Here is a 25,995-nt window from a genome sequence, read left to right on the forward strand (position 1 = left end):
TGATGCCTTTTCACAGGGTAACTGTAACTTCCTGGTCTGTTGCCTCTCTGACAAACATTCCACTAAATTTCTTCCTTTAGTGTTTATTAATACACAGTAGTCAAACACTTTTGTGTAATTTTTTTTTTGATACGGAGTCTCGCTCTGTCACCCAGGTTGGAATGCAATGGCATAATCTCATCTCACTTCAATCTCTGCATAATCTCATCTCACTTCAATCTCTGCCTCACAAGTTCAACTGATTCTCCTGCCTCGGTCTCCGGAGTAGCTGGGACTACAGTCGCCCGCCACTGCGCCCAGCTAATTTTTTGTATTTTTAGTAGAGAAGGGGTTTCACCGTGGTTAGCCAGATGGTCTCAATCTCCTGACCACGTGATCTGCCTGCCTCAGCCTCCCAAAATTTTTAAAGGTTATTTAAACATAAACTCCCACTTTTGGTTTAAAAACTATCACATATACACTTTTAGGATCTATTACTTTTATCCTTAGGTTTGTAAAATTACTTTGTTTTCATAGCAGTTTTATGTGTAAAGAAAAAATTGAGCAGTAAGTATAGAGTTCACACACATTTCCTTTTATCCTATCCTTCCAGAGCCTCCTGTTTTACCACCTTGCATCTATGTTGTACATTGGATAAAATTGTATAATTCAGTATTCATAGATGAATGCTGATACTTTATCATTAACCATGGCTCCTCATTTATATCAGGGCTCACTCTCTGCGCTGCACAGTCCTATGGGTTCTGCCTCCTGCTTAATGTCATGGTGACACCATCAAAATCACACACTGAACAGATTCACTGCCCTAAAAATGTGCTTTGATCCAGCCAGCCATCCCTCCTTCTCCACTCTGGAACTCTTGATCTTTTCTCCTGTATCTCTAGTTTTACCTTTTCTATAGTGTTACATTGTTGGAATAATAAAAGTACGTGGCATTTTCACATTGACTTTTTCATTCAGCAATATGTATTCAGGTTGCCTCCATTTATTTCTGTGCCCCACTAGCTGATTTTTGTTTGGCTGGTTTTTTTGAGACAAGAGATTCGCTCTTGTTGCCCAGGCTGGAGTGCAGTGGCATGATTTTGGCTCACTGCAACCTCTGCCTCTGGGGTTCAAGCAATTCCCCTGCCTCAGCCTCGTGAGTAGTTGGGATTATAGACACCTGCCATCACACCTGGCTAATTTTTGTATTTTTAGTAGAGACGAGGTTTCACCATGTTGGCCAGGCTGGTCTTGAACCCCTGACCTCAGGTGATCCACCCACCTCAACCTCCTAAAGTGCTGGCATTACAGGCATGAGTTACCATGCCCGGTCTACCTGATTTATTTTTAATCACTAAATAATCATAGTGTAAGTACAGCAGTTTATTCGTTCATCCATTGAACAGCATTTTGACTGCTTCCAGGCTTTAGAAATTATGAATAAAACTGCTATAAACATTTATATGCAGGTTTGTGTGAACGCAGATTTCCAACTCATTGGGCTAAATAATGGGATTGCTAGGTGGTAATGCAAAAGTGTGCTTAGCTGTGTAAGATCTGCCGGTCTGTCTTCCAAAGTGGCTGACAACATTTTACATCCTCACCAGCCATGAATGAGAGTTACTCTATGGATGGTTTATCACTTGTTTGTTGAGACACAGTCACTCTGTCGCCCAGGCTGAAGTGCAGTGGTACCATCTCAGCTCACTGCAACCTCCGCCTCCTGGGTTCAAGTGATTCTCCTGCCTGAGCCTCCTGAGTAGCTGGGACTACAGATGCAAACCACAACACCTGGCTAATTTTTGTGTTTTTAGTAAAGATGGGGTTTTGCCACATTGGCCGGGCTGGTCGTGAACTCCTGGTTCAAGCAATCCACCCACCTCAGCTTCTCAAAGATTCTATGGCTAGTTTAGCACTATTACTAGTATAGCTCATGTGTTCAACAGAATTTCTTTACTTGGGCAAGTTAAAACTCAGATATTCTATACAATTTTGATGAAATTATTAAGGATAGAGATAGCTACTTACCTGACTTCCCACCATTTCTCCTGCCCATCATGTCTGTGTAATTTTCTCTGACCCGGACAGCGGCTTTCTCATGTGCAAATGTATTCAACAAATTCCCAAGGTGTGTCAGGAACTGCAGGAGTTTTCACATTAACCTAAATCGCCTTATATTCCTTGTCCAATTCCATAATTTTTGTATCATTACCTTTCTGATGTCCTACAAGAAACGATAAAGTAATTATAATTTACTAATTATACCTTGTAATAATTCAACTTTATTACAATTATAAGAAGAGAAATTGGTCTACCACCCACAGTTGAAAATGTCAGACTTCATTTTGAAGATATGTTTCAGTTCAGAGTGAAAATCTTGTCCACTTTTCTGATCTTTTGTCTCTGGAACAAGAGATACAGAGAATCCAGAGGACTATCTCATACCTCCCCATAGTCTCAGGCTGAGGAACAAAAGTCAGAACCTTCTTGTATTTAAAATCACCCATGTGACAACTCCACCTGCATTCCCCAGTCCATGGTTAACGGCGGAGTTGGGGGAAAGTTTTTCCCTTCTTACAAAAAGGTTGACACAACAACAGGCAAGTGTCATTAAATGCGGACAGCCTGGTAGGGGGGGGTGATCAGTTTGAATCTAGTCTCCAGAGAAGTCCCGTCTATGACCGCATCTAGGCCTAGTGCGCACACAAAGATCCCCTGACAGGACACTGCATGGTAACAGGCTTCCAAATCACAAGAGCCAGGCTGCTAGAACCACGAGTACAGTGTCCTGCGAGGGACTCAAAACATGGTCAAAACTACTGAGGAGGATCAAGTAAATGACATCGTATCTCTAACCAAAGTTCCCCAGCACATCTGAGGGTCCAGGACTTCTCTGAGACGCAACATAACCCCATCACCACGTGGTCAGTAGCAATCCCAGCCCAACAGGCTGTGTCCGAAACGAGGGAGTGCCTCCCCTCCCCAGCTCAGCTGGTCCATGCTTCCAAACATCCATATTCAGGAATGAAAATTGTCCTCAATGGGCTCCATCTGCAAATGCAAACAGCACACTGTCCTGTGGTGTTGGCACCAATCGGGCTTTATTGGGACATTTCCAAGAATAGCAAGGCTCATGGCTCTTCTGCCTCTCATAAACCTCATAAGGAGAAGAGATGGGCTGGGCCAGGGCAGCTGAGTAGTTTGGGGTTTATACTCCGGGAGAAAAAACCCTCAGATTCTCTATCTTTTAATAAATTAAGCGGATGAGAAATCATGCAAGGAGGGTGGTTATATGGAGGAAGAATCTGTAGCTGCTCAGGGGAGATGCAGGACAAGACGGGAATCAATGTTCACGGCACCTGGGGAACTCAGGCAAAGCTGATGTCATGGGAAGAGGAGCACGTGCAGTCACGACAAGCCCAAGTCAGTTAACTTTGAGAGGGGCTTTGGAGTCACCCACAGATTACCCCTTTTGACTCTCACAATTATTTGAAGCCAGTACAAAGACTCCATTCTGTCCTGGGTATGGAAAAGAGGGAAAATGAAGGAACTTTTGATGAGCCCATCCAAATAGCTTTAGTCAGACACTTATGCAGAGAAGGCAGACGAGGGGAGGCCAGGCCAGGCCAGGCCAGGGTGTCCAGAGAGTCACTTCCTGGAAGCTCAGAGTGAGGACACAGCTCCCCTACAGATGCACGATCCTCCATCAAAACATTTGTGGGATGGATCTTTTTCATATGAGAATGTCCCTCATCCCCGAGAGTCCCTAGACTCACCGAAGTCTCAGCGTGAGCAGCAGATGACCTCGGGATGCAGGAGTGGGATGTCTGTTACAGAGCCTGACTCTGAAGGGAAGCACGGGATGCACGGGTGGGACGTCTGTTACAGAACCTGACTCTGAGGGGGAGCACGCCTGAGTCTGGCTGTCCTGTGCACACAGGAAGGTCACAGACACAGTCACATCTCACTATGGAGAAGACCCTGTTTGCCCAAAATCCCTGGAGCCACACAGATTTGCTTCCTCTGGGCCTCAAGAGGGTAGAACAATTCCCAGGAAGAAGTTGAAATGAGCAGTTGTAGGGAAAGTGACCTCAGTCTGGAAGGTGCTCAGTGGAGCGGGCCTGGGGTTTGCTGGACCCAGCCACGGAACAGAAGCTCTCAGATCACACACGTCTCTGAGTCAGGCCTAGGCCCAAGGCTAGGCATGGAGGAGTCACCACCTCCTTTCTCCTCCATCATCTCCCTGGAGGGATGCTGAATCCTGGGAGCTGATTGATGACACTGTAAACATAATTGGGGAAAAGGATGTTAGCAAAGAATCAAATTAACATTTTAGCTAAGAAAAAGCAAAAAGATGTTTACATTTACAGATCCTAGGAAAGTAGGCTTAACTGAAGAAGTGAAAGCAGAAGTCACCCCTGAGCTAGACTTGGTCCCGGGCAGGGCAGTGATGACTGTACTAGGCATGGAGAACGCACAGGTGGTTTCACTCTCTCTTCCGCCTAGGTCTGGAGCACTGTGTGTTACTGTTGCCATGATGTTTTACAAGATCAGCCTCATCCTCTGCCTTAAGCCCAGAAACGTGCAGAATCCCTGCATTGTCTGAGGCATCTGTGTATGCAGGGAAATGACTTGGGACCCCAGCTCCCTGGTCCTTACTTGATTTTGAGTAGTAGTATGAGAGAAACTGGGGAGGGCTCCCTGGCTTCTGCTAGTACAAAGACATGTGATAGGCACGAAAAAATGAAGCCACTGCTCAGAGTGCAGGCGAGTCCGGCCGATGCTCCCAGAGACGCAGAGAGGGAGTGGCTGAGTCAGCACAGGCTGTGAGAAGAAACCTACAGACACACATGGATAAGGAAACAGGGGAAAATTCCAAGCTTAGAGGACATCCATACCAGGGGTGATTCATTCAGGCTAAGAAGCTGTCCCTGCAAATGTGAGCCCTGTCCCTACCTGAGAAGTGAGAGAAGCAGGAGGAAACAAGAAGCCCAGGCCATGCGCGGACACAGCCCTCCTGAGGTCCAGAGCTGGAGCAGGCCTCTCTTACTCCCTCCACTGGCCTCATAGAGGAGGGGTTATGGATACAGGCCTCTTATCCCCTCCCCAGGCCTCATACAGGAGGGGTTATGATGCCAATGTGTCCCCCTCACTGCCCATCTCCTCCTCTAATGCATTTATTTAGGAGCTGGTGGCTGGTGGAGAGGGGACTCTGGCAGGCAGGACCTGGGAGGAGGCAGGTATTGGGACCACACCAAAAGAGGGCACAGCTGCTGAGTCTGCCTCAGTGGGTGCAGGCTCCATTGCCCAGCCCTGGGGAATTGGGGGTGGGGGTTGGCACAGCTGTGGGTTCACCCTGTGCAGTCTGTGAGGTAGACCCACAGTGCCCCCTGCTGCTCACTGGCCAGACTGGAGTCTCTTGGCGGAAATCACGTGAGTGGAGTCTGCTGAAAGCCTGTTCACTGTCAGTCCACAGCATCCATGGCCACATCCCTGCTCTGTCCCAAGAAAACTGGTATTAATAGCCATTTCAACCAAAGGCTATCCAAAATACTACTTGAAAGGGACATCTGAAAAATGATGAACATCAAATGTGAGGAGACTGCAGAGAGGTGGGAACGCAGAGGGCCCTGGGAGCAAAGGCCTGGGAAGCTCCTTCCACAGGGACCAGGCGAGGAGGTGACTGTGACCTGGGTCTGAGTGCAGAGTGGGGTTCTGCTCATGAGCAGGTAATCGCACAATATTCTAACAAATTGTTTGGGATTCATGGGAAATTAGCACAGTGGGCAATGCACTAAATAACTCTATGTTAAAGGGACGGAGAACCTTACAGGGTGACCACTGCAGGGCTCTGATGGTGGTGTGGGCGCTGGGCAGTAAGAGGAGTTAGAGAAAGATTCTCTTTCATGGGAAAGAGATTGAAATATACTAGTACACATCTATGCCCATACCACCCTGAACACACCTAAACTTATCTGAAACATACTTGGGCAACTCTGGTGAAATATGAGTTACAATCAAACTCTTTCATGTGTAAACCTGGTAAGTTTGGACACATGTATACACCCTTAAAACAATCACTTCAACACAGACTACGAACATGTCTTTCACGTCCCAGTTTGTGATAAAATTATTGTAGAATCACAAAATCAGACTTAGGACTACCACAAGGACAAATTAGTGGTGAGGGCATTTTACAGCATAGCTCATGCTGTTTCTCTGATACTAGCTTTTGAAATGGACCACAAGATGCCAGAAGAACCTCTATATAAAAGGATAATGAAATCTATGGTATAAACCATCACTTTTAAGTCTAAGCTGCCTAAGAGAGCAGAACAGGCTCTGTCCAACTTGCTGATGATTTAGTGGAAACCACTTCACAGTGAAGGCCACCCAAGATGGGGTGTCCCTCATGGTTCTGGGGACCTGAAGCATCGTGCACAGGTGGCTATCACTGTTGATCAGTGGATGATGCTCAGCCATGATCTGAGAGCAGGGCAGGTAGTAAAATCAAGCTGCCACATCTGTGTTGACAGGAGACTTTCATCTTCTACAACAAACACCCAACAAAGCGGCTTAAATCATCACATACCAGACCAAGGGCCTGCAAAGGAGAGACACAGAAATCCGAAGTTTTTAGATCATTTCCCTGTACCCCACAGAGAAGATTGCAGCATGACCTGAGGGCCACCAGGGGCCTTCCTATGATTTGTTCAGGCAACGGCTTGTGCAGAGGAAAAAAGACCAGGACAAAAGGAATCTGGTTCAAACTGGGGACATCCTGGCCCCGCTACACACACATTCTTATTCTGTAGCAGATACAGCCACGGCTGGGTCCCAGCTGCTCTCATATTAATGCTGAAACTTCCAGGGAGTGAGACCTGCATGTACCTTCCCTCTCTAAGGCAACGTCACCCCTTTCTTGACCCCCCAGTCATGCCTGAGCTCCAACTCAAGACAGAAGCAGCTGGAGGGAGGCCATTTAAGTCCATGAGAGTGGCAGAAACAACCAGGAGGCGGCCGGTGAGCACTAGAGCAAACCCAGAGTTCACAGCGCTCTCTGCAGGATGTCTGGACACCCCTCAGCAGGAGATTTTTCTCAGGGTGCACCCTCTTCACTCTGGGACCCTCCCACCCCCATCTTTCTTCATCCTGCAAGTTCCCAGGGATTGCAGGCAGTTGAGGTTCCTTAGAGTCCCTGGGAAAGGAATCTTGTCTAGAAGAGAACAGAGGAGACTACCCACTCCACCAGCAGACCAGGGGCACTCTGGCAGTTCTTGATGAAGGGAGGTCCAGCCTCTGCGTCAGGAGGAAGGAGGAATCCCATAGTTAGGAGGAATCATTAACAGATACGATGGTGAAAGGGGAACAGCAGTATTTCACCTTCATGTATGACCTGAATTACAGGTGTCTTCTATTTTCTCATGTTGAGGAGAAATCATATATTTCTGCTACTTAGGAGATTTTTATCATGAATGTTGAATTTTGTCAAATGCTTTTTTGTATTGATTGATGCAATCACATGGTTGTTCTGCTTTAGCCTGGAAATGCAGTGGATTGCATTGATTGATGTCCACACTGAGCCATCTTTGCATCCCTGCAATAAAATGTTGGATCAAGGTGTGCACTTCCTGTTGTCTACGACTGAAGCCCATTTGGTAATTTTTTCTTAGTAACATTTGTGTTTCTTAGTGACCTTTGGTTTGTTTTTCTACTAGGAGGCTGCTGGCATCAGGAGTACATTGATTTGTGAAAAATTGTTTTGTTAACCATATTCAGTGTTTGAATCACAACTAAGAATGCTTATTTGTTCTTTTTTCAATATTCTGTACTTTTTAATATACGAGTCATTTCTCTCAGATTTTAATATATTTGTTATTAATATTGTTTTTGTTTAATGATGTTTGACAGTTCATTACTAGTACATAAAATATAATTAATTTCTGTAGGTTGGTGTATTATCCACCCCATACTGAAGCACTTACATCAGAAGCAACTCTGAGTCACTCCTAGACTCTGAGTAGGGCACGGCTAAAATAAACCTCTTTTTGTCTCTTTCAATGTCCCCATTAAGAACATTTTTAGATCTCTAATCAAACAATTTTTGTCTCTGAAAACATGATGGTAAGCATATATTAGCAATCTAAAAGTCAAAAATAAAATAAAAAGTTGTACCATTTTGAGATCTACTGGCTTGAAGAAAATTAGATATGTTGGTTGAAAATGTAACAACAAAAGTTAAACCCTGACCTAGGCTTCATCAAAGCCACCAGCAGGGTGAATGCACCAGACTAGGCAAGTGGAGAGGGGCTTTTTGCTCACTTCTCTATGGGTCTGGAGCACTGTGTAACCATTAATGCTGTCATGCCGTATCTTACAATGATGATCAGCCTCGTCCTCCGGCTGCAGCCCAGAGATGTGCAGAATCCCTCAGTTAGTCGAGGCATCTTTGGATCCAGAGAAGCGGCCGGGGACCCCATAGCCCTGGTGCTTAACTGAGTCTGAGTAGTAGCTCAGGAGATACTGGAAATGATTCCCTGGCTTCTGCTGGTACCAAGATATACTTTTTGCATTGACATTGATGTCACTACTCAGGGTGCAGGTGAGTCTGGCTGATGCTCCCGGGGATTCAAGAGCAAGGGTGACTGAGTCAGCGCAAGACTGGGAGAGAGAACCTGCAAACACAGACACACTTTGGTGATGGAGCACTTAAGAGTTAAACTCCTTGGGGTTCAAAGCCAGAGGGACTGACACAGGCTGGGAGCTGTCCTAGGTCCTGGAAAACTGGCTCACCTGCGCAGTGGGAAAGAAGCACAAGGAGAAGAGATGTCCAGGCCATGGTGGACACAGTTGACACGCCAGTCTCAGCTCTGTCACCTGAGGCTGCTTTTATCTTCTTCACTGGCCTGAGGAGGGGCTGTTCCCACACATTTGTTTGTCTTCCTGGTGACCTCAGCCCCACCCTGAGAAGCAACTGCAGTATGAGCTCGCTTCTCGGAAAGGACTAACGTGTAAGCCTCAGAGTTGGCCCCATGGGAAGGACCAGGGAGGAAGCAGCTGCTGGGACCTTCCACAGTTCTGTGGGCAGGAGACGCTGCCCTGGGCAGTCTGGTGGGTGGCACAGCTGTGGGTTCCCTCTGTGCAGACCCTGAGACAGGCCCACAGTGCCCCCTGCTGCTCACTGGTTACACTGCAGTCTCTCAGTGGGAATCATGTGAGTGGAGTCACCTGAGAGCCTGGTCCCTGTAGGTCCACAGCATCCATGGGTCACACACTCACTCTGTCCTGAGTTACTGATATTAATAAAGAGTTTTTCTATAAGGACTTCCGAGTTACTAGAAGAAGGGCATGTAAGGAATATGAGGACCATCCAATGTGAGGAGGCTGCAGTGAGAGGAGAATGCAGAAGGCTCTGGGAGCAGAGGCCTGAGCAGCTCCTTTCACAGAAAATGGATTGGTTCATTATCTGGTGTTGTCAGAGATGTAAACAGGAGACAGGATGGATGAAACAGATGCTTTAGAGAGACATCTTTGGTTCCACTTTCAAGAAAGATCCTGAAGGCAGCAGAGCAGGTGAGAATGTGTCAGGAGAGCTGAGGGCTGGTCCCTGGGAGCTGGAGGAGGCTGAGGAGGAAGAACCTAAGGGTGACTGTGGTCCTTGACACAAAGTGAGGCCTCGGATGAGGCTGATGGTTGCAGTTGGTTTGACTGGGTGGGTATTGTCTCACTTTGCTGTTGTGCAGGGGGTGTGTGTGTGTGCGCACGCACGCGCGTGCACACACACGCAGTATGAAGGGAAGCAAGTTCATTTTGTATGTCTGTTTTTTGGGTTTTTTGGTAAAATCAAGGTCTGTAGGACACAGATACATTTTAGTCCATTTTGTGCTGCTAAAACAAAGTCCCACAGACTGGGCAGTTTATAAAGAACAGATATTTACTCACTCACAGTTTTTTGAGGCTGGGAAGTCCATGATCAAGGCACTGTTATCTGTTAAGAGTCTTCCTCCCGTATCCTCACATGGTGGACAGTAGAAGGGAAGCAAGAGAGAGCATACTCCCTCCAACCTCCAGCCCTTGTATAAGGGCCCTAGTCTCTGCTTTGAGGACTCCACCCTCGCGCTACATCACCTCTTAAAGGCCCACCTCTTAGTATTTTCACACTGGCAATTTTCAATCTACACATTCTGGAAGGGAGACACTAAAACCATAGCAAGATACAAAGAGCAGCACAGGAAGTCAGGGTTCCTCGTGTCAGTCATTTGCCCCAGGGGGATGGGAGCCACCCTGCAGGATGCACCTAAGTCCTGGGGTGAGAGAGGAGAGAAGAGAGCAGGATTAGGAATAGACATGGGGAGATGCCCTGCTCACAGACAAAGAGGAGAAGCATCAAATCAATTAGAAATAATGAATGCCTCATTTATTTCTTCTTGCACTTATTCAATCATTCCAGTAATATATATTTATTAGTTAATTATTCTTCAAATTTGAGCTCCCGGTAAAAAAATTAAAGTTCGTATGGAACCAAAAAAAGAGAATGCATAGCTAAGACAATCCTAAGTAAAAAGAACAAAGCTGAAGACATCATGCTACCTGACTTCAAACTATACTACAAGGCTACAGTAACCAAAACAGCATGGTACTGGTACCAAAACAGATATATAGACCAATGGAACAGAACAGAGGTCTCAGAAATAACACCATACATCTACAACCATCTGATCTTTGACAAGCCTGACAAAAACAAGCAATGGGGAAAGGATTCCCTATTTAATAAATGGTGCTGGGAAAACTGGCTAGCCATATGTAGAAAGCTGAAATTGGATCCCTTCCTTACACCTTACACAAAAATTAATTCAAGATGTATTAAAGACTTTAATGTTAGACCTAAAACCATAAAAACCATAAAAACCATAGAAGAAAACCTAGACAATACCATTCAGGACATAGGTATGGGCAAAGACTTCATGACTAAAACACCAAAAGCCAAAATAGACAAATGGGAGTTAAACTAAAGAGCATCTGCACAGCAAAAGAAACTACCATCAGAGTGCACAGGCAACCTACAGAATGGGAGAAAATTTTTGCAACCTACCCATCTGACAAAGGGCTAATATGCAGAATTTACAAAGAACTTAAAACAAATTTACAAGAAAAAAAAACCCCACCAAAAAGTGGGCAAAAGATATAAACAGACACTTCTCAAAAAAAGACATTTATGCAGCCAACAGACATGAAAAAATGCTCATCATCACTGGTCATCGGAGAAATACAAATCAAAACCACAGTGAGAGACCATCTCACGCCAGTTAGAATGGCGATCATTAAAAACTCAAGAAACAACAGATGCTGGAGAGGATGTGGAGAAATAGTAACGCTTTTACACTGTTGGTGGGAGCGTAAATTAGTTCAACCATTGTGGAAGACAGTGTGGCGATTCCTCAAGGATCTGGAACTAGAAATACCATTTGACCCAGCAATCCCATTACTGGGTATATACCCAAAGGATTATAAATCATGCTACTATAAAGACACATGCACACATATGTTTACTGCAGCACTATTCACAATAGCAAAGACTTGGAACCAACCCAAATGTTCATCATTGATAGACTGGATTAAGAAAATGTGGCATATATACACCATGGAATACTATGCAGCCATAAAAAAGGATGAGTTCATGTCCTTTGCAGGGACATGGATGAAGCAGGAAACCATCATTCTCAGCAAACTATCGCAACGACAGAAAAACAAACACCGCATGTTCTCACTCATAGATGGGAAATGAACAATAAGAACACTTGGACACAGGGTGAAGAACATCACACACCAGGGCCTTTCAGGGGGTGGGGGGTTGGGGGAGGGATAGCATTAGGAGAAGTATCTAATGTAAATGACAAGTTGGTGGGTGCAGCAAACCAACATGGCACATGTATACCTATGTAACAAACCTGCGCATTGTGCACATGTACCCTAGAACTTAAAGTATAATAAAAAACAAAAAATAAAAAATTTGGGCTTCTGGTGTCAGTGGGTCAGTTTGGTTAATCAGGTTGTTTACTTAAAGTACAATTTTTTTCTGCTTATTCACACAGTTAATAAAAGTGTGTGCTGTTTTTTATAACTAAAATTGTGAATATATTATCTTTAGTCTCACTAGTTTATACTTTATATGGATTAAAGTTATGTAATTAGGGATGTGTAATTTATAATTGTTACGTGTTCTTGTTGAGTATCTCACTTTATAAGTACAAAATGTCCCACTATTATTAAAATTATTTGACCTGACACCAAGATAACCACAGCAGATTTCTGCAGGTAAATGTTTGTATGGTGTACTTTTTGCATCCTTTAAAACTTAACACACATGCATCTTTATTTTAAGGGAGTCTTTTTTTTGGGGGGGTTCACCAATGCATTTACATTTAATATATTTGATGTTGTGTTTCTTCCAGGCTTTGCTGATCTATTCCTCCATTCTAACTTTTTATTTTATGAATAAAGTATTTCTATTGTATCATTTTACATTTAGTAGCTATTTAATTTTACATTCTGCAAGTTCAGTAGCAACCCTAGAGATTGCAACATGTAACCTTGCTTTATTAGCATCCACACTATTTTAATACATCAAGTACTATTCCTACAACACACCACCTTGTGACAGTTTACACAATGTTCTTTGTGGTTAATTATGGTTGCTGGAGGTTGTACATGTACTTAAGTACGAATGATGAAAACCATTATTAGTGGGGGTAGAGGCGGTGTTTCTAACATCAAAGTAAATTCATGTATCCAACACATTCCCTTCTCCCTGTGCTGTGACCCTGCAGGATTTTCCAATTAATGCCTGGCAGGTCTCTGTCTTTTAAGCACCAAGAAACTGCAGAAATCTCCTTCACCTGAATTTCAGAGATTTTGCCTCATCTTTTTAGCCTCCTTCCTCATGTGGGTTGGAATTCAGCATCTGTTTGCACAAAGACCTAGTGGAGGTTTGAAACCCTCAATCCCCCCACCCCCTTTAGTCCTCAAGGACACCGAATTTGAATTACCCTCAAAGCTATTTCAGTATTCTTTGGCATAATCAACTGTATATTCTGTTTATCCTGTGCCAACACCTGTCCCCTCCTCCTGTCTGGCCCTTTGATGATATCTCAAATCATCCATTCTAAGCAATGCACCCTCTCCATTTACGGAAAATCTCAGAAACCTGCAGGCTTCAGGAGGCTGCCTTAAGTACAGGGAAGGGCAGGAATGTGTTTAAGTTTTATCTTTGACAACAAAAGCGTCAGCATCTTCTCCCTGGACCATCTGGTGACCACTCTCACTCCTAACCCCAAATCTGACCTTAGTCATGAACACACACACACCCCAAGGTCAGGTGCCCAGGCATCTGGAATCACCAAAGTATCTTCCTTCTGAGCTCCCTCTGCCTGTGTGGCAATGCCCAGGCTGGGGATGTTTTATCCTAAAAGCCTGGTATAAAGATTGACTGGATACAAGGCCACAGGCCAAGGGAAGGGCCTCAGTCTATTGGCCCTGGAGGGAGAATGACTGCAGGAATGTCCCGAGTCTGATGTTGGTCAAACAAGGTGAGAGTGGGTCTATGGGCCAGGCTGGAGGATCAGATGGAAGGCCTATGCCTCACGTCCCCATGGGGCAGGTGCCCTGGGTTAACACTGAGCTCTTTCCATATCCTGAACAGTGATCATCACCCGTATCCTCAGAAAGGATCCCAGAGTATTGGAGGAGCCCAAGTGGCCAGACCTAGAGCAAGAGTCCTAAATCAGAAACCTGCAAGCTGGAGACCAGCAGGCATTATCATCTGGGGCTCCTGTAGGAGCTTGTGGTACCAGACCACACTGTCCACTTGACTCTGCTGCTTGTTCCAGTGCATGAGGAGGTGACCTTAACTTCCAGACAATCTGACCAGCTGAGGGAACACGGACTGCATGGAGGACCTTGAAAGAGCTTGCAGGGCACAACCCTGCTGGCACAAAACCTGACACAGAAGGACACAGACACCCCTGCATGGTGAAGAGTGACTGACACTTGTCATTTACAAACCTCTCCTTTCGTTTATTCCCCATGTAGCAAGTAAGAGTTGCTGAGGTAGGGTTACATGGAGCCAAAAGTGAGAACTGAGATTCAGAGAGTATATGATTGCTTCAATGGACCCAAAGTAGGCATGAGATATCCCCAGTGCTGATGTGAAAAAATCTTGCCATTCTACTTACGGCGTTGCTTCTTCCATGGCAGTAATGTTGGCTTCTCTTCCGGGAGCTGAGCCCTTGCATCAGGCTGGACCAACAGGGGAGATACAGAGACCTGTAACCACAGGGCAGGGCCCACCCTGGAGCGGACAGACCTGCAAGGAAGACCTGCAGGGGCCTCAGAGGCCTGTGCTTCAGTCATGTGTCACGGCAGTGAGGAAGAGGGGACCCCAGGCAGGATGGGGACACCCATAACCCTTCTCCTTAGGACCCAAAGAGAAGGCAGAGGCGCCACAAATCTTTTTTCCTACCACATCCACAGGATGAAGGCAGAGGCACTTCATCCAAACTTGACATCTGCCTGTTTGCTTTCTGACCTGTTTGCTTTCTGGGACCCGTTCTGTGAAAAAAATCTATGACAACTGTTAGAAGACGGAGAACCCTGTTCCCTGGGTCCCACAATGACCCAGAGAGTTCTGAGGCTCAGGATTTCCCCAATGTATTACACCAAATTATCCATCCTCCCACAAGACCAGGCCAGCTGCAGCCCATGTGGTACAGGGACAATACCACACATTCTGAGACAGGTCAAGCCAGTGCTTAGAGGGGATCTGTTTTGTGAGAAGCATCTTCAGAGTGTCTAAAAGAATTACGGATGTCGGTTTTCTATCTAACCCTTGAATACAGTCAGGGACCCTGAAATCACACTGATTTAATTTTTTAGAAAGCAGCTTTTAGGTCCTGAAAAATTTGACCAGCTGGTCTGGTTATTCATGGAGTTAAGATGGCAACCGGAACCATGTCACCCCCAAGTGCACACTGCAGGTGACGGCGCAATTTCAGCTCAGTAACACCCAGCTCCAGGCCTGTCGCACTCACACTCTGCCCATCAGCCTCAGGGCAGTGTGTCCTGCACCTGATCTGTCCTCTTCCCTGACTTAAGCTGTCCTTTCTTCACTTCCTTTGATCACCCAAAATGACAAGTGTGTTCCTAGACTTGGCAAAGCAACTTCTTCCTTAATCCTTCTTCAGAAACAGGTCATTTGGAACTTGAGCAGGATTATCACAGGGCTGTTATTTCACTGATAAATTTTCTGACATTTTCTATTTCTTTGCTGTGATTTCTATTACATGTAAAGCATGTTACTTTAAAACTTTGCTGTGGGTCGAGCGCAATGGCTCACGCCTGTAATCACAACACTTTGGAAAGCAGAGGCAGATGGATTACCTGAGGTCAGCAGCTCGAGACCAGCCTGGCTAACAGGGTAAAACCCCATTTCTACTAAAAATACAAAAAGTTAGCCAGGTGTGGTGGTGTGCACCTGTAATCCCAGCTATTCAGGAGGCTGAGGCAGGAGAATCACTTGAACCCAGGGGGCGGAGGTTGCAGTGAACAGAGATCATGCCAGTTTGGGCAACAAGAGCGAAACTCCATCTCAAAAAAAGGAAAAAAAACTTTGCTGTGACTCTACCAAACAAATTTGGAAAAAATATTATTTTAATGACATAGAGTGGAACCACAAACTAGAAACATCTATTCATTTGACTTTATCTTGCAATATTTTATATTTTTCCATGTATGTGACTTTCCATTTTCTGAGTTATCCTTATTTCATAGGATATGTACTAGTCTGTTTTCACACTGCTGATAAAGATGTACCTGAGACTGGGTAATTTATAAAGAAAAAGAGGTTTAACAGACTCACAGTTCCACGTGGCTGGGGAGGCCTCACAATTGTGGCAGAAAGTGAAAGGCACATCTTCCATGGTGGCAGACAAGAAAGAACCAGGATCGAGTGAAAGGGGAAACCTCGTGTAAAATCATCAGCTCTCTTGAGACTTATTCACTACCATGAGAACAGTACAGGGTAAACCGACCCCATGATTCAATTACCTCCCACCAGGCTCCTTCCACAATACATGGAAATTATGGGAGCTACAGCAGTTCAACTGAAAAAGGGGTATAACATTGTTAAATCCACTTGTCTGAGGAAAATCAGGTGCTCACACGGAAGTTACACACTGAGCTACATCTGTCAGAGCCACCAGCTGGGGTGACTCCACCAGGCCAGGAGAGCGGAGATAACATTTGTCTCTCAATTCCCCATGGGCCTGGAGCACTGTGTAAGCCTCAGAGCTGTAATGAAACGTACTACCATAACAGTCTCATCTTCAGGCTTCAGCATAGGTTGATCGATTAATCGACCAACATTGCTTCAGCAACATTGCTTCAGCAATGTTGGCCAATTAATCTTTAGATTCCAAGAAGGGGCTGGGAACCCCCAGAACCCTGGTTCTTATTTGAGTCCAAATAAAATCCCAAAAGATATCAGGAAGGGCTCCCTAGATTCTGCTGGAACCAGCATATGTGGCAGCCACCAGCACTAAAGCCATTGCTTAGAGTGCAGATGAGCCTAGCTGATGTTCCCAGAGATGCAGAAACAGGGCAACTGAGTCATCATGGGTAGGGAGAGAAAACCTGCCAACACAGGCACTCATGGTTGAGGAAACAGGAGCAAAATCTGAGCTACCAGGAGATCTGAACCAGAGGGAACTTGTCAAGGCTGAGGATGCACCTGGACATTGGAGGCCTGTCCCTATCTGAGAACTGAGGGAGGAGCAGCAAGAAGAGAAGGCCCCCAGCTATGGTGGACACAGCCCTCTTGAGGTCCAGAGCTGGAGTGCTGCCCCCAGGCCTCTCTTATCTTTCCTCCACTGGCCTCAGAGAGCCCAGGGACTAGGAATGCAAATATGTCCCCCCAATGACTGTCCCCACCCCTCCCCATGCATTTATTCAAGACCTGGGGGGCTGGTGGAGAGGAAAGTCTTGCAGGCTGGACCTGGGAGAAGGTGGATGCTGAAACCACACCCAGAGAGAACACAGCTGCTGAGCTGTCTCAGTGAGTGCAGGCTCCACTGCACAGCCCTGGGAAGTTTGGGGGGTGGTACAGCTGTGGACACCCACTGTACAGACCCTGAGACAGACCCACAGTGCTCCCTGCTGCTCACTGGCCAGAATGCAGTCTCTCAGTGAAAATCGGGTAAATAGCATTAGCCTCAGAGACTGGTCAGCGTCAGTTCACAGCATCTGAGAGTCAAGCCTCTGTTGTGGGTATAAGTAAATACTCTTGACCCAGGAGGTTACTCTGGATTACAAGAAGGGGCTGTGAGAATCACGGCGACCTTCCATTGTGAGAAGGCTGCAGTGATGGGAGAACACAGAGGACTCTGGGACCAAAGTCCTGAGCAGCTCCTTCCACAGAAGCCAGGGTAGGCGGCAGCTGCGACCTGAATGTGAAAGACCAGAAACCCTATAGCAGGACAAAGAGCACGCCATATTCCTATGAAGGGGGAAATGTCCTTGGAAGACACAGCAGGATATGCACCCATCACAGACATTAAAAACAGACTGTTAAGGTCACGGCCAAGCTTACGGGGGCCACGTCAGTGGTCTGATGTTACAGAGGTGGCTCTGTTGTGAAGGAAACTGGAGACACATAATGAGGACACTCACTCTGATAGTAAGGAGATGGAAATATATCCATAATGATTTTACTGAGACATACATTACAATCAACTCTATATATTTGAAGTGTTCAATTTCAGCTTACTAAGCTTGACATATGTATATACCCATAAAGCCGTTGCCCCAGTCAAGACAAAAATCATCTCCATCACCTCCAAGTTTTCTCACTGGAAAACTGAATCATGGCAAGGTGATAAAATCAGACTCAAGGTAACATAATGTCAGCTACCAGTCCAATAGCAATGGCTTTTTCTAACACAATGCATTTCTTTCTCCCCTGTATGACCCTGAAATGACCCACACGCTGCCGGGGAAAGAAACTCTATATGGAAATATAGTGAAGTTGATGCTTTGAACCATCCCTTGTAAGTTCTAAGGTGTAGAAAGGGACAGGGAAGTCACTGCCCACCCTGCTGGTGACTTAGTGAAGGCCACTTTAGAATGAAGGTGCCCAGGCTGGGGTGTGTCTCACAGCCCTGAAAGTCTGTGCACTGTGGGTGTACAACTGTTGTCACTAAGCAGTGAATAATGGTTAGATGTGGCCTAGGGACTTTTGGGACCAGGGCGGGGAGCAGAATCAAGTTTACATGAAACTGTAGTCAGGAGACTGTGACCTTCTCTCCTAGGGACAGCTCGTCATGAGGGCCGGAGTAAGAAAGAGACACAGAGAGAAGGGACTCCTGGCCATGGCCCTGCACCTTGGAGGAAGAAGGGAGCAGGATTTCTTGGATTCCAAGTGTCCTCAGGATTTTCTAAGGACCTGGCCTGGCAGAAGGAACAAGTTCTGGAGGACAAGAGCCAAGCCATGGCAGAGACACCCAAAGTCAGCAACCAGAGAGGGCGCAGGCACACTGGGGGTACTAGATGCCCTCACCTTGGTGCTGGGATTCACAAAGCTGGAGTTATCTATGCAGTTCATCTCACCAAGGTGGTACCTGTCCCACATCCATGATCCCCAGCCATACCTGGACTCCCACCAGAGAGAGGCCACTGAGGACGGCTGAGGTTCACCCATGAGATAGGAGGGCAAAGCTGCAAGGGGCAGCTGAGCTCCAGAGCAAAGCCACAGGGCACAGCAGCCTCAGGTGGATGGATGCTGGGCATATTCCGCAGGTACTAATCCTCAAGGCCCCACCCTCAATCCTGTGACCCTCATCACCCCCATGTCTGACTCCAGTTACAGCCCCTGGGGCTGTTTCTATCACCTCCACTACTTCTTCATCTTTGAGTTTCTGCCCTGCCTTTGTCTATTCCCTCCTCCTCAGGGGAGGCAACTGCTGGGACCTTGTTAGGCTGCATCTGTCCTTATTTTGGTGCACAGAACTCCTTCACTGTGAAGTCCTGGGAACTTACTCTGCCTGAGGGAGGTTCCCTGACAGGTGTCAGAGCTGGGAGACCAGAGTGATGGCAGAGCTACTCCCAGAAATGCAGGCCGGCCATGCGTTGAGCAGCCTCCTAGATCCCTATTCGCTCTTCAGACTAGGGCCTCCTTTTCTGGCTTCCAAACCCCGTCTTGGAAGACTGGGGCTTTCAGTCTGTGCCTCCACCCTGCTCTCACTCCACCAGCCTAAAGCATCAAATGGACCCTGGATCAATCTCTCGCTGGATAGAGAGAGAGTTGAGCGGGGCATCCTGAACTCTCCTGTCTGTATCATGGAATTCTTATGAACCCCTGGCTGGTGCCCACAATGAGGAGCCTGAGGGGCCTCTTTGCATCTTCCAGACTCAATACTGTGGTTGTGAAAAGCTGTGGGTCCCTGGTTCAGAGGCCAACAGGCAGCAGACCCTGAAGAGGCCCTGAGTCTGGGGCTAGGAGTATCCTAGAGGGATTACTCACGGAAAGTGAGTAGACATCATTGAGAGGGAATCGTATCACACGTCTTTGTTAACTGATGGAGTTACTTGGGGATGTCTGTGTTAGAGAAACTCCTCTGGAGGTTAAAAGCACAGATTCGGGCATGACAGGGAACCCAGCCGCAGAGTGAGACCCCTGAGAATCTGTGTCTGCAGGGGTACAGGATTCCCAGTTAGGTTAGAGTAACAAACGAAACCATGTGGCATATTCTCATACTAAAAAGATAAAAAATAAAAATTGTTGTTAAATTTAAATTTAGCTAACTTCCTGTTTTTGTATTTGCTAAATTGAAAAATCCTATTCCCAGGCCACATGCACACCCCCTCCAACCAGGATTCACGTTCTGGGAAGTAATAATAGAGTTTCTGTGAGGATCAAGTAAGGTCACACACTTAAGGACTTGAAAAATGCAGTCAATGCTGACATTGCAGTTGTACAACAGAAAAACAATGCGGATGCAGAGACAGGGACAGGTCTCTGCGTGTCTATACAGACCCTTACTGGCAGGGAACGTAAGCATCAGCATCACTGATCCTTTTTTTTTTTTTTTTTTTTTTTTTTTTTTGGTGAGACGGAGTCTCGCTCTTGTTGCCCAGGGCTCTGAAGGAGTGTGCAGAGTGAGAGAAGCCACACCAAAGGGGAACATACTGTGGGAATCCATTTACAAATCTTAAGAATTAAAAATCAAACCACATGCAGAGCATGAATGGGTGATTGTCTGGGAGAAGCTGTAGGGAGGGAGGGAGGGGAGATTCCAAAAAGTAACAAGGAGGTTTTGGGGTTAAGGATGGAGTCACTGATACATTGCGGTAAGTTTTTAAGGTATATTAATATTTCAAAACACATAAAATTAAGCATGTAAATATCAGGGGTTTACTATAAATCAATTACTCCTCAATAAAAAGATGTGTAAAAATAGGTTAAAACAAAAAGAACAGGACTACACACTGAGAACCAATGAGAGGAAGACACCACTCTGGAAACCCCTGGAAACAGAAAGAGGAGGGTGAGGAAGATGCAGGTTCCCCGTCAGAGGTGGGTCTGAGATGATACAGCCGGACCTGCCACTTCAGCCCAGGACTTCAGAGCAAACAGGCCTTGTATACCAAGCTGCAGCAAGCAGGATGTTGTTCCCTGGGAGTCCTTTTCCTAGGAAGGAGCTGCTGTGCATGACTTTCAGGACAGAAGGAGAGGAGCAGCCCCAATCCCCGGTGGGGCCTTAGATGCACCTGGGGCCATGGGGGCAGCAGCAGTAGCAGAAGCCTCCATCCAGGCCTGAGCAGGGGCTGCTGGGTGCTCGCCCTCCTGGCAAAGGAGGAAGGGGACCCTTGTCTCACTTCCCCATGGGCCTGGAGCACTGTGCAAGTACTTGCATTGCTGTCAAAGGACTGGCAGTGATCATCAGCCTCATCCTCAACTCAGAGCCCAGTAATGGTCAGGGAAGCCGAGTTGCCAGCCTTGGAGCCAGAGAACTGGTCAGGGACCATGGAAGGCCAATTCCTATCACTATCCATGAGGAGTCTGAGGTCAGCACCTGGGAGTTACTGATACTGGTTCACATTACAGCCACCCTCCATGTTGGAGTTGCTTCCAGTGCAGGAGACGGTGACCCTATGACCCTGAGCCCCAGGCACTGAGGGCAGCTGAGTCAGTACAGACTGGGCACAGGACCCTGGAAGTGGGAGAGACGTATGACTCTGGTTCTAGACACAAGAGGAGAAAGCAGGGCCCCATGGGATTCCCAGGTCCCCTTCCATGGCCCCATGTCCAGTCACCTGTGCAGTGTCCAAGGAGGGTGAGGAGGAGGGGGACCAGGCCATGGTGAAGTGTGTCTCAAGTCCTGCCTTCTGTGTCCACAGCTGTAGCAGAGCTTCCCCCAAATCTCTCCTTTCTTCTCCTCATACCATCAGAGAAGGGTCCATCCTTGCGAATGAGAGCCCTCAGCCTTCTGATGCCACACTAGACCTTGGATCAGGCCCCTCTGCTTTTGAGTATCAGGGAGATGGGCAGGGGTGGTGCTGTGGGTGCTAGATATGGGGAGGTCACAGTTGTGACCCTTGAGTGGACAGCACCAGGCAGGCAGTTGGCCTGGTTCTGTTAATCTTTAGCCCCCACACAAGTCCAGAGATGCCTGACCAGATCTCTCTCTTCCTGCACTTCTTTTCTCAGCTCCCTGACCCCTGAACCATGTGGTTATGGCCTCTCTTCTCCAGCTTGCCTGCTGCACCGTCATCCAGGACTCCACAGTCTGACATTTGTGTCAAAACTAGAGCCCCATCTGGTACTGCCTGGACTCTCCCCTTCTCCTCATCCATCGCATATGCAGCAAGTGGATTTACAACCTTAATCAGACTCTGCATGTTTCTCATTAATCCCTCTGTGTGGTATCCCCACTCCTGCAAACTCACCTTTCTTCATGTTCCTGGGACATTTCTTATTCCCACTTTCCAGAGCCTGGCACACAGCAGGTGCTCAGGTCAATGGAGTGGACAGATGGTCTCTGCATCATCAATTCTCCCCAGTAAAACACAGCTGGACCTGGGCCCCTGGTCCCCCTAAATCTCTTGTTATGAATCAAATGATGTCCACTCCAATTTTCAATGTTTACAAATGAACAGCCAATCTGTCTAAATTCGGAGACTGGGTCATTAAGGAGATAATAAAATTGCATGAAGTTATAAGAATGGGTCCCTACTCCAGGACTACTGGTGTCTTCATAATAAATTTATACAAAAACAATACACAGACCTGGCGATGACCATGTGAGGACAGTGTCAGTAGATGGCCACCTGCGAATAAAAGAGGGGCCAGGAACAAATACACACACACACACACACACACACACACACACACACACACACACACACACAACCTGCTGATACCTTGATCAGATCTTTTCAGATGCCAGAACTGTGAGAAAATGAGTATCTGTTGGTGAAGACCCCGGTCTGTGGTATGTTGCTGTGGACGCCCCAGTTGACTGACTCACCCCTCATGGATTGTCCCAGAGCAGCTGGCCCCTGGGATCCAGGAAGATCTGCTACATTTGATAAAATTACACAAGACGTGGTTGCCAAAGTGTGGGCTTGGGGCACACATTATCTAGGTGTGAGGTACATCCCCTAAACAAATTACACTGAAGAGGTTTTCAGACTCCAGTTTTAGGCCAAAAAGAAAAATACGAAGAAGGAACCAGCTGACTTGGCTGAGGAGTATTGGGTGCTGGGGAAAGCCTCATTGCTGGGCACACAGCATGTTTTTGTCTCACTTTCTCACCGGCCCGGAGCACTGTGTAAGCATCTAGGCTGCTATCCTAAGACTGGCAGTGATAATCAGCCTCATCCTCAGGCCAGAGCCCAGTGATGGTCAGGGAGGCTAAGTTGCCAGACTTGGAGCCAGAGAAATCAGTCAGGGACTCCTGAGGGTCAATCACTATCACCAAGGATGAGCAGTCTAAGCACACCCCTGGGAGATGCTGGTACCAGTTCACAGGATAAGTATCTGTGACATTGTTGCTGCTTCCAGTGCAGAAGATGGTGACCCTCTGCCCTGGGCCCCCAGACACTGAGGGCAGCTGAGTCAGCACAGACTGAGCTCAGGACCCTGGAAGTGGGAGAGAAACAGACATGGTGACTCTAGATCTAGAGACAAGCAGAGAACCAGAGCCCCTCCCCTGGCCCTGTGTCCAGTTATCTGTGCAGTAAATAGGGAGGGCAAGGAGAGGGGGCCACACCATGCTGCATCCTGTCCAAGTCCTGCCTTCTGTGCCCACTGCTGAAGCAGAGCTTCCCCCAAATCTCTCCCTTCCTCTCTTCATACTCAGAGAGAGGGAGGGTCCATCCATGCAAATCAGACCCCCCAGCTTTCTGATCCCACCCTGGGCCCTTCTGCCTGAGTGTGTCAGGGTCATGGGCAGCAGTGGGACCGTGTGATCCCAGGGGATGGGCACGTCACAACTATGAGCCCTAAGCAGAGAGCACTAAGCAGAGCCAAGTGGCTCTGATCACTCCCTGGTGCTTGAGAAACAAGCCCTGAGAGCCTCCTGGCATCTAGGCCCAGACACACCTTCCTGTGACATGGTGACTAGCACCCCCCGAGCCAGCCCTGCCTCCCACTGCTCTGTCTACTGCACAGTTCCCATGTCAGTCTCACTCATGCACACAGTAAGGATTGACCACTTCACATACAGGGTTAACAAAACAATGCATTCATATTAAAGAACCAGTTGCTGTCAGTCTGCTTAAAAATGAAATTTAAAAAACCTGTCTCAAAGATGCATGCATTATATATCACCCTGTTAAACAAACTGAAGTTTAAAAGAATTCCATCTAACAAATCACTAAAAGAAACAAAAGCTTGTGTGTGACTGGTACACTTCTTGATGTATATACAATAGTTTTGTTCATTTGGTTTGGTTTGGTCTGGTTTGGAGACAGAGACTCACTCACTCTGTCACCCAGGCCGGAGTGCAGCATGATCTTGGCTCACTGCAACCTCCACCTCCCAGGTTCAAGCAATTCTCCCGCCTCAGCCTACCAAGTAGCTGGGATTACAGGCATGTACCACTATATCCAGCTGTTTTTTGTATTTTTGGCAGAGTTGGGGTTTCACCATGTTGGCCAGGCTGGTCTTGAACTCCTGACTTCAAGTGATCTGCTCATCTTGGCCTCCCAAAGTGCTGAGATTACAGGTGTGACCACCATGCCCTACCTATAATGGATAGTTATAAACTGTACTTTTATTTGGAGAGTCCTATGGGCTTAGAGAAGATCAGCAGGATTGTCAATGCAACATTTTTTTTTTTTTTTTTTTTTGGAGTCTGGCTTTGTCACCCAGGCTGGAGTGCAATGGCGCGATCTCAGCTCACTGCAACCTCCGCCTCTGGGTTCCAGAGATTCTCCTGCCTCAGCCTCCTGAGTAGCTGGGATTCAGGCGCTTTAATCCCAGGTGACTATACAGAAATATGCTTTCAATCATATTAATAATAATTAGATTTGACCCACTTAAACAAACATACATATTATGCTCACTTATATTGGGTACTAGATCAATATGCAAAATATACTGCAGGTACCCTAAACTGTTTCCAGTTTAGTACTTAAGGAGAAAGAAACATTTATGTATTTTCTTCAGGAATATTTCCCTGGTGCTTCCAGCCCTAAGTGGGAGTAAGTGGGCTAAGTCTTATAGCCCTGATTTATCTAGTAGTACTTTTTACGCTATTTTTTTGCAGACTGTGTGACTCCTGTAATAGATGGTAATGACGTCGAGTATGAGTGCCATCCATTATCTCTGTGTGCCCTTATAAAATTGTGACTCATGCCATCCAAAATCAGAGCAACATTATGACAAAAGAGAATGAAACAGCTGTAATTTCAAAATAACTCATTTTTCTAACATGATGTAGTACAAGTGGACTACATTCATCACACAGCGCTACGTAACTTCCTAAATTAAGCATCCTAGGGGACCCCCCTCCCAAAAAAATAATTATCCTCATCTAAACTCTCCTTTAGCCGGGCGCGGTGGCTCAAGCCTGTAATCCCAGCACTTTGGGAGGCCGAGACGGGCGGATCACGAGGTCAGGAGTTCGAGACCATCCTGGCTAACACGGTGAAACCCCGTCTCTACTAAAAAATACAAAAAAACTAGCCGGGCGAGGTGGCGGGCGCCTGTAGTCCCGGCTACTCGGGAGGCTGAGGCAGGAGAATGGCGTAAAAACCCGGGAGGCAGAGCTTGTAGTGAGCTGAGATCCGGCCACTGCACTCCAGTCTGGGCGACACAGCGAGACTCCGTCTCAAAAAAATAAATAAATAAATAAACTCTCCTTTAGAAACCTATTTGAAAGGTGTTTTCTCTCTTGGCCCTCCCCATTATCAACTTTGAAAAAGCAAAATACTGCTTCTTAATTAGGAAGGGTGTACATGAAGGGCTGCCCAGGTTGACTGAGTAGACCCGAATTATTCTTAATGGACAGAGGGGGCAGGTCTGTGAATGTAAGTATTTTAATAATTTTTCTTCATTTCTGTGTCATTAGTGAATTTACTCTTGATAATTCTTCATCATTCTCCTATTCTTCTCCCACCATATGCACATAATTAATGTGTCATAACATTAACTGGAAACTAGAAGGATCACAGAAAGTAAAAGGAATGCAATGATAGTTTAGAGTTGGTGTCATAGCAAAACAGGTGTAGTGGGCAGTCGTAATATTGATTTCCTGAGGCTCAGATATCTAGTCTGCTACGCAGGAGTTATGTATGCAAGAGTGTATTAAGTCTCTTTTAAGCCTCTGAGACTTAAATCACTCATTTGTTCTAAATTGTCTCCATTTTATAAATCAACTAGTATAATATTTGTGAAAGCCTTTTACAAACGTTTTATAAATGTTTAAGCACTTTATAGGTGTGACAACTGATTGATGT

At 46.5% G+C, this 25,995-nt stretch overlaps 1 protein-coding gene across 2 annotated transcripts in view; it reads right to left on the reverse strand.

Annotated features, from left to right (window-relative positions):
• LOC144331908 (uncharacterized) overlaps window positions 1-25,995 on the reverse strand; it is a 112,146-nt gene that overhangs the window by 55,185 nt on the left and 30,966 nt on the right. For both annotated transcript variants that reach the window (XR_013399509.1, XM_077950611.1), the window contains exon 3: window positions 2,011-2,206. The gene's annotated coding sequence lies outside the window, so the exon portion shown is untranslated. The remainder of the gene's footprint in view (window positions 1-2,010; window positions 2,207-25,995) is intronic.

The sequence above is a fragment of the Macaca mulatta genome, chromosome 10 (genome assembly GCF_049350105.2).
Source record: "Macaca mulatta isolate MMU2019108-1 chromosome 10, T2T-MMU8v2.0, whole genome shotgun sequence".
Taxonomy (NCBI): Eukaryota; Metazoa; Chordata; class Mammalia; order Primates; family Cercopithecidae; genus Macaca; species Macaca mulatta.